This window comes from Pithys albifrons, chromosome 14 (assembly GCF_047495875.1).
Source record: "Pithys albifrons albifrons isolate INPA30051 chromosome 14, PitAlb_v1, whole genome shotgun sequence".
Classification (NCBI taxonomy): Eukaryota; Metazoa; Chordata; class Aves; order Passeriformes; family Thamnophilidae; genus Pithys; species Pithys albifrons.
This window is the reverse complement of record NC_092471.1, coordinates 15,126,818-15,142,500: the sequence shown is the minus strand read 5'-3', so window position 1 is coordinate 15,142,500 and position 15,683 is coordinate 15,126,818.

The window sequence follows — 15,683 nt, the reverse complement described above, 5'->3', positions numbered from 1 at the left end:
CACTGGGAAGTTCTGTGAACACATTAAAGATGAGGTTCTCAGATCCCTTCTCCAGACCAAGGCATAACAGAACTACCATATATGAATGGGAAATTGAACATTTTGCTGGCTTTTATATGTTCTAAAAACTTTCTGTGTCTGAAAGGAATTAAGAAAGCAAGTGGACAAACATCAATTGGAACAAGCAAGCAAACCAAATTCAGAAAACACATTAACAGTTCTCCATGGAATCCCCCCAAAATCATTAACATTTGAAAATTTGCCAAAGCTCATAGCTGAAATTTAGATTTTAGAAAACATTTCCATTTGCTCTGATGATAAATATTACACATGATGTAACATTTCTCTCAACTGATAATGCTCTTTATAACACATTTTATGAATCATCACAGTTTTTAACACCCCATCACTTGTCTGAGAAAAACTGAGGAACAGAAATTGAGCCTATTTTTTAGAATCAGGAGTAAGGACTCCCATAATGCAATGGTCTTTGGAACAGACTCTGATCTGTGATTGTCTCTTGTTACTGAACCTTATTCAGGTAATGAGAATTAGCTATGTGGGTGTTTTGCCTTAATTGCCCTCTTTGTGTACATAACCACTGGATGTGGTGGTATAATCTGATCAAGGGTTTCAGTTCTCAAATTCCTGACTATCAATCCTTTGTTCAAGCCACAGTTCCTGCTGCATCTGCCTTTATGCTGGTCTGTCTGACTAGAAAATCATATCACTTTTCTTTGTGAACCACTTTGAAGGTTTCAAATGACAAATAACTGTGACTTTAATCCTCTCTTTTTTGAAACAATTTGTAAATCAGAACCATCAAAACACATGTGCAGTGAGAGAGCACAACCTGTGTTTTTCAGAACATTGTGGTTCACTGCATCTCTGAAGTGCTTTAAGCTTACATGTCCTATGATTTTATTTCAACATTTCTTTTCTGTTCTCCCCAGTCTGTGTTTCTCAAGAGTGAGGGAGCAAATACAGATATACAGACTAGCACCTGATGAAGCCATTTGTTAAGTAAAATTCTCATCTCTATTACAATCTTGCAGCTTCCTATCATTATGTCTGGGTTAATCAAAGGCAATTACAGAGCCCCAGTGAAGCTGCCAGAGATCTATTTGGATGCACAGCAGAAGCCCATGTTGATATACACAAAGACTAGTTATGCATCCTCTGACATAATTATTTTCACTGCAATGGATGGCAGCAAAATCAGGGTTTGAGAAAGGGCAGGTAGTGATTTGTTTGGTGAGTTATTGTTTGCTTAATGGTTGCTTAAAAATGCTAAGTTTTTCACACTGTAGAATTAGCCTGCCTTGTACCTATGAAATAGCATTATAGCAGTGGGGAAAATGCCCTGAAGTGTTGGACTTGTGTGCAAAACACAGTGGGTGTCTGCATGTCACCACACAGGGGTGGCCCTGAGACTGCCCCGTGACCTGAATTAGGTGAAGAGCAAGTGGATGTGCATTGCCAGAGTACAGAGCCAGCAGGTATGTGGAACACGGTCCTTGTGCAAGGCATCCAGGTGGGTGGGAGGTGATGGGGAGAGGAAGCACATTTTGCTTCTGGTACAGACAGAGCTGCTCCAGTTTCACATCTGCTGAATCCCTTAACCTGACACTTGAACACCACAGCAGAAGAACCTAATCTGCACTCTTAGATCAAAGATAACAGAAGCCCTGCCTCTGCTTTCAGAGGGCTGTTTTTGTTCCCCATGGTTTTGCAGGATCAATCAACACACATTCATGGCCCAGGATTGTGTCCTACTATGCCTTAAACTTCTCCTGGCTGCAAGAGGTACTTTATATTAGCAACCCACTTCCCATCTCCCTTCTAGCTCCACATTCAATCATTATTATATCTTCTGGGTGTTTTGCTTTTGGCTTTTGTTTTTTTGGGTTTTTTTGCTTATGGGGTTGTTTGAAAGGAGAAGAGAGGAACTATATGTGCAAGAGACCATTTGAAAAAACAAAAATCCCTTTGTTAAAATTGGAGGCTGCAATACTATTGCAAACAACAGATTCAACTAATGCAAAGCTGTGCTATTTGTAAACACATTCTCATTGCCTGGGAAAGTGGAACAGAACATACCATACTGCCAAGGGCCAGGGAAGAGCATTATCTGCAAGTACTTTATCCTGTCACCTCTGAAAAATGGAGGAATGGTGCTGGGAATCAGCTGAAGTGAATACCAATGTCTGTCCTTTCCACCTGAAGAGCCCTCAGAGCTCCTTCAGGTTTGATTGTCATTAGCCTAGTGCTTTTATTCCCTACCTTGTACAGGAACTGAAGTTGGAGGTCTGAAAAATCTTTGCAAGTGAAGTTGTGAATTTAGGACCTAATTTTTTTCACAATTCAAGATTCCAATCATAACTTTCAGATTTGACTCAGAAAGTGAATGCGCTCATGTTACAATTACATGAGTAAATCTGCTTTCTGCAGCCACCCTTTTTTGGGATCCAAGGCCTTTTCACAGCTCCACAATTCCTGGATGGCTTTTCCTCTGGCCTTGAACAACATGCCAGCACTCATGGGCAATTGGGCTCAAACTCTGATTGAGTCAGAGGTCATCACAGATCTATCTGAAAACCTTGTTTAGAGTTTAAAAACAGGTTAAGCTGCTTGTATAGATATATGAAATGTATTTAAGGGCATTAACCTCTTCCTCAAAATGTTTTGGTAAGATTTTTACTCTTAAATTGCCTCTTTTGAAAATGCACATTCAGAGATTTGGATTATTGTCTATTTAACTCATGCATTAATTCCCAGGAAGGAATATGCACCATCTACTGTTGAAGTCTCTGCTTTTTCTTTCTTTGATGGAGTAGCAGCAGAACGAAATCCATGCATTGTTTCATGCAGTAAAGGGAATTTATTCATTTTCTTCTGCAATTTCACTATGGAAGATGATTCCTTGGCTATTTAATTGTTTCTTCTACTAGACCTGGCAATCTAAGAAATGCTTAAAGCACTAGCGTTTTCTAAATATCTTTTTTTGTGCATTGTGCATTATGTTTCAACAATTCTGAATCTGGAATAAGGTAGTTGTATTTCAATGTATTAATCACCCATGTTATCAAAACAAATGTCTGACCTGCTAGGACAGCTAGCACTGCTCCTAAGCTGCTTTATGGGGTAAAAGAATTGAGAGCTCTTCAAAGAGCATCATAATTGTTAATTAAATAGGAACTTGTAAGAAGGCAGCAATGAAATTAAAATAATAGCTTGGTCTAGCATACTTGAAAGTCCAGATGTTAATATCTGATTGGGAGGAGCTCTGAATTGCACTGAAGCAAGTTCCAGAATTTGCTGCTTATTATTCAGCAGGCAATCTGTATGCAATATTTAATAAAATAAGGCATTTGATGAATAATTGTTGACAGATCTTGTCTGCTTCACTGCTTTTCACAGAACTGCATCACTGAGCCTAGACACAGCATATGTCTAGCAGGTTCCACAAACTTTTTTACCATTTTATATATATTCAATTTCTGAAATACACGAAGGAACAATTAATATTATCCCTTACACAGAATCACTTGTGAGCAGGTCTAGAGAAACCAGAACTCTGCCAAAGAGCTACCGGGAACTGTTAGAACAGGCCCTCATTTGATTTAAGAGCATATGTCGACCAAAATTTTGCTTTCACCAAAACAATTTAATGATCATCTGAAAGAATGCAGCACATATGATGCAAATGGAAGTAGAAACTTCCCCTATTAATAAGAAGGGAGAAAAGCTACTATTTGCAACTTACTCTAGCTGTAATTTTTCATTCGTGAACACAGTTACCCACAGCCTATTTTTCAAGTCTGCAGCCTTTAGATATTATTCAGTGTTGGGTAACTTTTTGTGGATCCATCTGATAAGAACCTGCTTATCTTCAACTTGCTCAGATTTTGCAGAGTGTCCCCAGTCCAGAACTGGGCTCTGGGACAGAAAACAGCACACTTGTGTCACAGATTGATGGTGCTGCAGGGAATCGACTTTACTTTGCAGGGACCTTCCAGCAGATAAATAACAGCCCACTCCAGGGACAGGACTGGAAGCTGTGGAGCTAAGACAGCATGGCTTGGACTCCAAAGCTGGAATGTGAGTAGGTTTGGGCAGGAGGATGAAGGGCTACCTATCAAACCAGTTACAAACAGAGCAGCTCCTCAGGACTGGCCGTGAACAGCAGGGGAAAGCAGGCTTTGTGAAAGTCTTTTTAAAGAAGGAACTGGCTCTTTCTACAACCTAAGCCAAACAGTCCTTGGCCCCTCAGTGCTTGTTGTGAGCTAGATATTTACTCTTGAAAGAACTTGGAGACCTGGCAGAGGGATTTCAGTTTTTGTGGGTTTACTTGAATCCAAGCCCTTTTCTTTGCTGTACAATAGGATGACACAAAGATTGTTCCATCCTCCCTGTATGAGTAAAGATAGCACTCCCCATGAGCAGACTGGCAGGGCTACCTTTGCTACCAGCCAAGAGAAGAGCTGGCCTGACTCTGGGAGAGTGCAGTGGTTCTGTCCTCAGTGAATCAGCTGAAAATTTTACAGCATAAAGTCATGAAGAAGGCATACAACATAAAGCTTCTTCAGTTTTCACTTGACATCCTTCTGAATTAGGAGCAAATCATCTGCATCAGTTTAGTAAGTTAAGTGACTCTGCTTTGTTTACACTGCAATTTGTTTTGTAGCAAGATTAATTTGCTTAAAGTTTCATTAGGAACCTGAGAATTTCAGTGACTAAACTGCAGTGTCCTTAATTCTCACAGTCTGTTTGCCCTTCACTCAGCAGCAGTTTAAACCAAAGGCAGGTCAGATGAATTCACTAGGTCTGTTTGGCGTCTCAGAGTGCAATGAGATGAAATAGCTGGGCCAGTAGACTGCAAAAGGAGGAGTTCCCTCTCTCCTCCAGGCTGGAACACATGCATGCAAGTGTGTATACACATATACACACACCCACAGGGACACACAGAGTGATCAGGAATCTTAGCCTGGACCACTCCCCCAGTCTGCTTTTGTTAAAAGTTGTATCAGCACACCTGATGCAAAGGGACAGAAGTGAGTGACAGGAAAATGTGATGCTGCAACCAGTTCCCAGAAGATAATGTGTGTGAAATGACAAATTAAGATGCTTGTTTGGTCATGGCCTGATGGCACTGCCTCAGAGCTTCACATGTCAGCTCAGAAACACTCCAGCTACAGTATGCAAAGAACTGTTCCCACTTTGCAAAATGTTTACCTTCCCTTGCTGGTTCAAGTTGATTCAGGACATTTCTGTTAGCCTAAACCTCACACTGACCATTCAGGCACCAACCAGCCTGGCCACTTCAGTGAGCAGGTGTTGGCTGTATTTCCATGGCCAGCAGAAACCCAGAATCTCAGAGCCAGAATAAGCTCTGTACCTTGTGCTGTTATTTAAGAGACAGAACAAAGGGTTATGGTATTAAAGTAGAAGAGTGTAGAGTTAGACCAGATTTAAGGAAGGGAATTTCATGAGGGTGGTGAAACATAGGAGCAGGTTTCCCAGAGAGATGATAGATGCCCTGCCCCTAGAAATATTCAATGTCAGGTCAGATGGGACTCTGACCAACCTGATCTCCTTGGAGATGTCCAGGCTTTGCAACAGGGTTGAACTGAATGACCTTTAAAGTTCCTTTCCAACCTAAACTGTTCCATGGTTCTATGGTCTGACATGGAACCAATATGGGACTGATAATGGTGCAGGAGATCAGATTTCAGTTTGTGGTTTAACCATTTACTGGAGCTGGCCAGCATTGAGGAGAAACAGAGAAATCTATGTGTGTGTTTGTGATACTACAGATAGAGTATATTGAATGTTATGGAATGGCAATTCATCTCTAAAAAACCCCCACCAAAATTTATGGACAGATTGCACAGAAACATGCCTTAAATTTGTTATCAGCTATTAATAGGCAAGCATTACTGATTTTGTCTCTATTCCAAAGCTGGATTAAAACATAAGCTGTAGGAATGTTCTTAATCATTCAGACTCTCTCTAAATATAAGATGTGACTGATCTTTACTGGCATGCAAAATATTATAATTAACATAACATGATAAAAATGGTACAATTTCCACTATGGAAAGTTGTTCTCTATTAATAAACCAACCAAGTGAATATCTACTACATATTACCACCAGTATAATTCAAAATAACATGCTCTGGGGAACTATATATTTGGATTCCACTTGCCCTCTGGTACACCCCCAGTTAGGTTGTTGTTGTGCATCAGGAGGCAAGAAGTGTCCAACCCCACCAATGTTTGTGCATGCAGCTTGCTACCCTGGGTCACATTTGTACACTGCAAGCGATTCACTTCCAACAGTGGAGAAATCTCCATGTTTTATTTTGAGTACAGGTCTTTATCCACGAGATGGCACTATGTTTGCCACTGCAGTGCAGGACTGAGTGCAGATGAACTATAACAGGAGAAAATGAATCCAGCTGAAAAATGCAAAAAAATATTTATCTTCATTCTTAATTTATTCAAAGAAAATGTAATTTCTCATAATTTTCATAGTTCTGTATTTCAGCTGTATAAGACTCACCTTATAAGGAACTAAAGGGGACATTTTTCTTCAGTGTCAATGTAGATACATTTACATACCCACATTTTGCCCAAAGCTGTGCATTCACATTCATTGTCGATTGGGCACAATTTCCACATAAACCCACAAATGTTATAGGCTGACTCAGAAGTTGCTGAAACTTCACAAAACTTTCAGCAGAGCTGGCAACTTGCACAGTTTAATAACAGTCAGAGGTAGCTGGATGTCACATTCACCTGGGCTGTAAGAAAAATAATTTAGGAATTATTTTTTTTATATAAGATATTACAGAAATCTCTACAGAACCTGGCAAAGGCATTGTCATAAAATGTCTCAAAGACCCTGGTGGCATCATGTGCCCATTGAATAAAATACTACACCTGACAAACCTATAACAATTGCTAAAGCAGCATTCTTTAAAGCAGGAACACATTCTATGATGGACCACACTAATTGATAATTGCAAGCCTATTTTTGAAATAAGGAGGAAAAGGACCCTGTTAAAAAGTATCTAATACTGACTGCTTTAAGTATATATAATATACATGTGTGTCTATGTATAAAATATAATATTTTCTGTTACACTTGGGACAATTGACACAGAACAAGCACTATAGAGCTGAAATCTTATAAAAAAACAAACAAAAAATTATGATCCCTGTGCCACATAATGATTTTCTGGAGGAAGACTCCTCATGCAGAGTCACTCATGGTACAGCCTGTGCCCTGCAGGCTGGGCAGGAAGCCCTGAGCTCTAGCAGCATCCCCAGGAGAGCAGCTCAGCAGGACAGACCAAGCTGGGCATGGGGGGCCCCGTGGTGAGGACCTGATGGCTGCTGCCACAGGATGGTATGAGGGGCTGGATGGGTTTCTGGAATGGCACTTCCAGGGCAGGAGCTTGCAGAGGGGCTGGGAAGGATGGGAATGTGGACTGGGATGGGGGAGACACCAAGAACAATCAACCCCCTGCACACCGTGAAGCTTCCACTTCTGACAGAGTGGCTGCAAAGGCATCTCTCCAGGCTTTGGTCTAGATAAGATGTCAAAGCAGAGTGCCAGGTCATTGTCCCCTCTGTGGATGCCCAAGCCCTGGCACCCTCTGTACCACAGCTAATATTTTACAGAGCCCCAACATAGTAGCGATGGGCCCATCTTTATCTGTAGCTGTGCTCAAAGCAGAGAACAGGTTTCTCAAGGGCAACAGAAGTGGCAGGACCTGTGTGGTGTTGGTTTTCAGGCAGCAGACAGAAAACCACTAAGGTACTGGTGCTGCTGCAGTGCATGAGGCTGGCAGCAGGTACAGACTGTGCAGAACATGGATACACCCTAAATATTGCAGTTCAAAGGGGTTTCTCTCTTTGAACAGAGCCATGGTAGAGCTATATAAAATCTGCAGTGTGATACAGATGAGATAGTCATTCACTGCAATGCTAAATATTCATGGGAAGTTCCCCAAATTTCTTGAGGTTATTTAAACCTTGGACGTGTTAGTGTGGGGGTTTTGTTGTTTTTGTTTTTGGTTTTGGTTTTTGTTGTTGTTGTTGTTTTGTTTTTGTTTTGTTTTGGTTTGGTTTTGGTTTTGTTTTGGTTTTGTGTGTCTATGTGTATGAAGGTTACACACAGAATGCTGAAAAGCAAAGAGGAAGCAGAGAGGCATTATGACCAAGTGTAAAGACAATAAAGAGAGAAGTATTTTTATTTTCCAGGAACCAAGCAATATATTGCTTATTAATTGTTCCTGTTCCTATATCTATTTAACTGACTATTGATACACATGAACCTCTTCTGAAGGTGGGAAGAACATAGTAACAGCTGAGGAAGGGGATATGAGAGTAAGCAGAGAAGTAATGTGGGGGGAAAGTTTCAGGTGTAGAACACTGAAACAAGAGCTGTCATGAAAGCACTGCATGGAGATACAAGATGGGAACATAAGTGTGAGAATTTTGAGTCTAGGGGCTGTCTTTTTTCATTTTTTCCTTGCTCCACTGTTGGCAGGTGATGGAATCTTGGGTAACTCCTTGCCAAATAACAGCCAAATGGGTGCAATAGACATGAAGCAGGAGGGTTTATCACACCAGGATTAAACAGTGGGGACTGGGGAGAAAATCACCAACATGACATCTGAGTTACACCTGAGTCTGAAGCCAAGACTCACTCTGACAAAGAAAAGTCAGTGTCTTTTTGTCCCCACAGTGACAGGGACAGTTGTCACAGGCACCTCTGTGGCAGGAGCAGCTGTGCCCATGTGAGTCTCTGTGCAACCAGCTAATCATGTCAATGAGAACGGCAGCATAAATATAAACTAGGTTATTCAGCTCTCATATATTTCATATAAACTGACTTTCACAACTGTGCTGACATAATTCCTTTTCCACAATTGCTTTATAAGCAGGTAACCCACACATTTAATATCTTTAATGTCTTCAGTTGCACCCTAAACTTCTGCATTGCTCCCTAATATTCTGAAGAAAAGCCCTGACTTGTCTAAGTCTATTAAGTTAAAACTATTCTCATCCACAGACTGAGGTTTGTGCTCAGAAAGCTTTGCAGCATCCATTTCAAGTTCAATGTTTTTCTGAGTCAAAAGTCAAATATTCTTTCAAAGAACTGTTCTGATGTATGGTTTAAACAAATTCTACTAACCAAGCATTGCTCCCTAATGACTGAGATTAGGCACAAAGAGTAGTTTTTTTTTTCTATGGTGATTCCAATTCCTCAAGACTTTGTAGTTTGCTTCCTCCCACCCTGCTCTGACTTTGACTTCTGGAGTCCAATGTCACACTGAGCTCTGTTTTAGCTTCTGGCAAGGGATATCTTTTAATTTTAGCCTACTACATGTGTGTTTTCTAAAAGACATCAAATACAAAAATGGTTAGCAGAAAAAGGATGAGAACCTGACTTCAGCCATCTGTGGAAGCTGGAAATCACTCAACATTCTTGTTAGATTATTTTCCATCTTTTTTCTTCTGTACTAGTCTGCATAGGAACCAATAAAGTATCCTATAAGAGCTCCAGTAATCCCAAACCTACCTTCTCTTCCACAACAATAATAAAAAAGAAAAACTATTGCTTTTTTATATCTAGTAACTTACATTCTGTTCCCTCCCTGAAGGCTCCACTGGAGTTTGCGCTGGAGTACAATATTTTGCATCTTTGCCTTTCTCCACATTTTTCTCTTCTGCTTACAGACAATTAGTAAGAGAAAATTCCTCCAAAGGGTTGAGCTCAAATGGTCTGTGCCTTGAACTCTGACTACGCTCTGTGCTGAAAATGTTATATATTGTAGATTGGTGGCTCCAGAACTGTTTTTGTTTTCTTCTTGCTTTAGAGAATTCCTGCTGCAATTCTGGTGGACTAGCTGTCAGAGGCATATACTTTGTTTGATATTTTAAATCTAATGAGGGTCTCAAAATTAGAACAAGCCCTTTACAGTGACAGTGAATGATGACTCACCATATAACAGAGTCTCCTAGACAGATAATTATTTAGGCATGGATTTCAGCAGATCATCCGTTAGGTGTCTCAGAGCAAGAGATTATTTTTTTATCAACTAGAAAGACAAGCAGTAAGTTAAAGTACCTTGTAGGCAATACTGACTCATGAGGAGTAATGGGAAGTCATACATGTCCTGGCTGAATCTGGCCCTTCTTATTTAACATTTGACATTTGAAGCTTGCTAATTGTGAAGATTTTCTTGACCATATATCTGTCTGGAACTACCCACAAGGCCTGATTTAAGTTTTTTTGCTTAAGGAATGAATGGTTTCAGTAGTGATTGTGGTCTGACACTGTCACCCCAGATCCTGCCTTGGGAAGAATTACAGTTGCAAGCTCCAAGGGAGTATATTGGGTAACATGGTCTAGGCTGCCATCAGTCATGGTTAAAAACTGTTAGCAAAGCAGCCAAAGGAGCCCCAGGTTGTATTTATATTCCGTTTCATTCATCCTGAAAGAAAACATTGCAGGCAGAAGGAAATCCGTGACACTTTTGAGGTTCTTGAAGATACATTTCAAATTGCTGTCTTAAAATTGTAGCCTGAGCAATTTGACCATCCCAGTGACCTTATTACATTTAGATGAGCTCTTTATAATGCTACCCAGGGGCTTGGCTTGTCATAAGGTGTCAAACTTTATCTTCTGTAGTAGCTCTGGGCGCCACCCACCAGAGCTGGACTGCAGGATGTTTACCTGGGGGAGCTGCTTAGGACAACTTACAATATCTTGAGCTGGCAATGTCTGCTGGAAAATGAGGAGAGGGATAACTGAATACAGCACAAGGATTTCTCATGCAAGGCAAGCATTATGCATTTTTCAAATCCCTGATGAAAATTTTCTCTTTCCCCTATGATACATATGAAGTATTTCTCCCTTAAATCTTATATCCATATTTACTTATCTTTGTAGCTTTTTCCAGCATTAATCTTGCTACAAAAGTGTGTAGGTCAGACGTCATACCTCAACTTTGGTTATAATACAAATACTTATAATTCCTGCTGCATCAAGTTCTTAGCAAATAATTTCCTCTTGCCACTGATTTTGTGCTCTTCCAGGTCCTCCACAGAGCATTTCCTTAGTGACCAGTATCATGAAATGAACCACTGAAAACAACCAGAAGTTGCAACAGGAGAAAGTAATAATAATAATAAAAAAAGGTAGTTTAATGTGAAAAAGCAGGAACTACTTTGTTACTCTTCGGTTGCCCTGAGCAAATGCTGCTGTTCTGACAAGAAGTTTGTGGGTGGCTTTCAGGTGATATTTATAGCATCCAGGGAAAAGTAATTACCTCACATCTGGAGCTTTTCAGAACTACTACAGTGGTTTAATTTTTGTATTGACAAAGGCATGAATGCTCTTCTTAGGGAACTAAACCAATAAAATGGGGCTCTTTGTATTTGGATAAATGACAATATCCTTTAAGAAAAAAGGAAAATAATGGAGACCTTCTTACAAACGTGAAAATTAATGACATTCCCTTATGCAGACTTTGATACAAACTCACCCTGTCTGGGTTAATTTGAGTTAATTTTAAATGCTTGCGTGATCCCCTATTTTCAGTCTCTTTATCTAGTATTCACTTTTTTCCCCAACTTTTTTTCTAAGCAAGAAATCTTGCTTATGCTCAAATAGCTCACATTTGAAAATAAAAACACATTTCTTTTCAAAGACAATGCCAATAATTGGAGCAATTATATAAGAGGCAGTGCTGGTATGTGCAGACAGCTATCAACAGATCAAACCCAAGAGCTTCACTGCAGAAAATTCACTTTGCACTGAGACAGCAGATAACCATTTTGGTACTGGGAATGGATGAGAAAGAGAGGAAGGAAGAAAACCATAGATACAAGTGCAGTCCCTAAATACAATGGTTAGCTTAGTACAAATGCAATGTGTGACATTATTTGGTGTACACACAAATGCTCTGTGTATGGTAGATACAACTTACAGTTACCATTAAACAGATAAAACCTTGTAGTGAAATCCAAAACTACTGCCCAAAACAGTCTGAACAAAAAGAGGCTGAACAGATCTTACATCAGTACTTTGACACATTTATATGATGGTCACTGTTGAGATTGCCTAAACCAGGGAGCTGCTGAAATCATTGTGTTTATCAAACACAACACTTGTCAGCCACTGAACAAATAAATGTTTTCCTGCCTGCCTACTCTTTCCAAGGCATAATGTCCTATTTCTCACCCAAAAATGGAAAGCTACCTAGCTATGCACATTTTTGATTAAATAAAACCCAAACCAGACCAAAAAAAAAAAGAAAAAAGAGTGTTTTCATGGAAACCAGCGTTTTCATGTCCTTTAAAAGAACGGTGTGTTGCTACTTTCATGTTATTATTTATATTGTGAAATATCAATACATAATTATATCACCCCCTTGGCCCTGAGTATATTTTGGGTCTGGATTTAATTTCTGTGGAAAGTAATTTCCATTTTCTTTTATTTATGCAATTTTAACTTAGTAGTTTTAGTCCATATGCACAGGCATGAAACTTCAGTAGCTATGGCTAAAACCAGCAAAGCATATTATCCTTTGTCCATCTTCATCTTGGAGAGAGAAATGTAAACAGCTTTTCCTTTAGGATTTAAACAATCCAAAAAGTTGCAGAGAACTGCTATTAAAGCATATATTCCAGAGTGAGAGTAGCAGCAATAGCTACCACTTTCCTAATGTAATGATTTCCATATCCCCTTCAAAAGTGTGTGAAACCCCACAGGATTTGTCTGAATATAGATGGGTTGACTATTATATGAGTTTAGTGCTTGATCCAGGCTGCTGAGTCTTTGTCAGTCATGTTTCAAAAGGAAAAGGATAATGATCTACTTGTCTAAAATCAGGTGCATATTTTGGGTGTTCTGAACCTCTTCTCAAGAAGAACCCTTGAAAGGAGTCTTCAGTGTTAATAATAAAATAACAAAATTAGATTGTAAAGAGAAAAATACTTAATCACAGAAACCCAAACTATTTTTTTGCAAGAACAAAAACATCAATAAAGAAAGGCTGCTCTGTATTTCCAGATTCTGAAATTTTGATCAAAATACAGAAACTCAGAATTTTTCCTGAGTGAATTAAAAATGTTATTAGACTAGAATAGGACAGACTGTTTCAGTTGGAAGAGACCTGCAAGTCCAGCTGCCTGACCAGTTTGGGGCTGACTGAAAATTAAAGCATTTTGTTAAGGGTATTGTCCAAATGCCTCCTAAACACTGACAGGTTTGGGGCATCAACCACCTCTCTCCGAAGCCTGTTGCGGTGTTCAGACACCACTCTCTTGGTACAGAAATGCTTTTTACTGTTCATTCTGAACCTCCCTTTGCAGCTTTGAAGCACTCCTATGCATCCTAGCACTGGAGAGCAGGGAGAAGGGATCACCACCTTCCTCTCTGCTTCCCCTCCCCAGGAATGTGTAGGAAGCAGTGAGGTCACATTCCAGTCCATTCACCAGTCTTGTTGCCCTCTAGAGACACTCAAGGACCTTCACATCCAGCTTAAATTGTGGAGCCTAGAACTGCACGAGAGTGTCTTTTCCAGTGATTGCTCTATGTTATCTTGTCCTATTAAATCTTGAGGTAGCACATAATTTTCAAATCAGTCAAACACACACACACACACACACACAACCAAAATAACCTGTAATTAATTATTATTTCAACCCTGGTGAAATGAACAATACTGTAGAACATCAGGGTTGAGTTCATCCAAGACTCAAAGAGCTGGCTGATGTCATTGTGAGGCCTCTCTCAATGATTTTTCAACCATCTTGGGAATCTGGAGAGGCCCCAGTCATCCAGAAGCTGGCAAATGTTGTCCCAGTTTGCAAGGAAGGCAAGAAGAATGGTCCAGAAAATGACAGGCCTGTCAGTGTCATTTCAGTGACTGATAACATTATTGAGGAAATTATTCTCATGGGTACTGAAAAACACCTGAAGGACAATACAGCCACTGGTCACAGTCAGCACTGGTTCACGAGGGGAAGCCCTGCTTGACAAACTTAATTTCCTTTTAGGACAAGGTCACCCACTCAGTTGATCAAAGGAAGCCAGCTGATTTAATCTCTGGATTTCAGTAAAGCTTTGGATACTGTCCCTCACAGTGTCCCTCTGCACAAAATGTCCAGCACACAGCTGGATAAAAGTGTCACATGATGGGTGAGCAACAGCTTCACATGTCAGGCACAAAGAGTTATAGCATTGGGGTTACATCAGGATATAAAGCTATTGGAGAGTGTCCAAAGAAGCACTGTGGAGGTGGTGAAGGGTGAAAAGGGTGAGATCACTTGGCTGGTTCAGCCTGAAGAAGAGACAGGCCAGACCTTATCGGGACCTGCAGCTTTCTCACGAGGGGAAGCTGAGGAGCAGCACCGATCTCTGCTCTCTGGGACCAGTGACAGGACCTGAGGGGATGGTCTGAACCAATGTCAGGGGAGGTTTAGGTGGGATACTGGGAAAAAGTTCTTCGCCCAGAGGGTGGTGGGCACTGAGCAGACTCCCCAGGGCAGTGGACACAGCCCCAAGACTGACAGAGACCAAAAAGTGTTTGGACAACACTCTCAGGCACTTGGTGGGATTGCTGGTGCATCCTGTGCAGGGCCAGGAGCTGGACTTCGATGATCCTTGTGGGTTCCTTCCAAGTCAGGATATTCTGTGTTTCTATGAATCAGAAGCAATTTGAAATGTTTCTAATTACCGTATTGGACTGAGTGCATGTCAGGAAGGAGGAACTATGAGTACAAAACTGTGTTTATCTCTCTGAGACTGTTTCAAAGCAGAGATCATATGGATTAAAATCATATCAGCACCTTAGAAAAACTGTATGTGTGGATATTTTCATATCAGAGAAAAAATGAAATGTTTGAAATATAATAGTTATTATAAAGCTACAACTAAGTTACAGGCAACACCAGACAATCAAGAAATAGCATAATATTGGCTGTGAAAAATCAGATTTAATTCAACCAAAGACAGATCACAGGAAAGAATTATGACTTGGCAACTGAATTTAGTCTAAAAGATCATTCTAACTTGGCAGAAGAATTTAACTTTATGGGTTCTTCCAACTCATTTCTATACCTTTTTTCTGCCTGATATAGGTTACTGTGAAAGAAATTTAGAACTGCTGCAAATTTAGAAACAGAAGATAAAAATAATCCAGTGCTGTACCTGGCAAACCACGAAAGTTGTTTGCATCACTTTAGTTCAGCTGTTCTGTAATATTCCAGACAACATTTGCATCTTAATGCTTAACTTGATGACCACAAAACCAAAGCTTAACAATTCATTTCTTGTGTTTCTTTTCATTTAACTTCATTGACACTTCACTTATCCTTGCAAAAACATACACTGAAACCCTGCCAGAAATGGAATAGGAAAATGCCAATGTAATCAGCTGCCAGAAAGGCATTTGAACACAGTAAGAAAATGTCCTTGAGCCTGAACAGAGGTACATCAATAAGTGTGCAGATAACAAGAGATACAGAACTTGATGAACACTGTATTATTTCCCTGCTTTAAGCAAAAGTTTCTTTTAAGATGTATAGTAAAAAAAAAAAAAGTATGATCAAGAAAGAAATTCTACACATTTTAACAGATGTTGACCATTACCTGTGG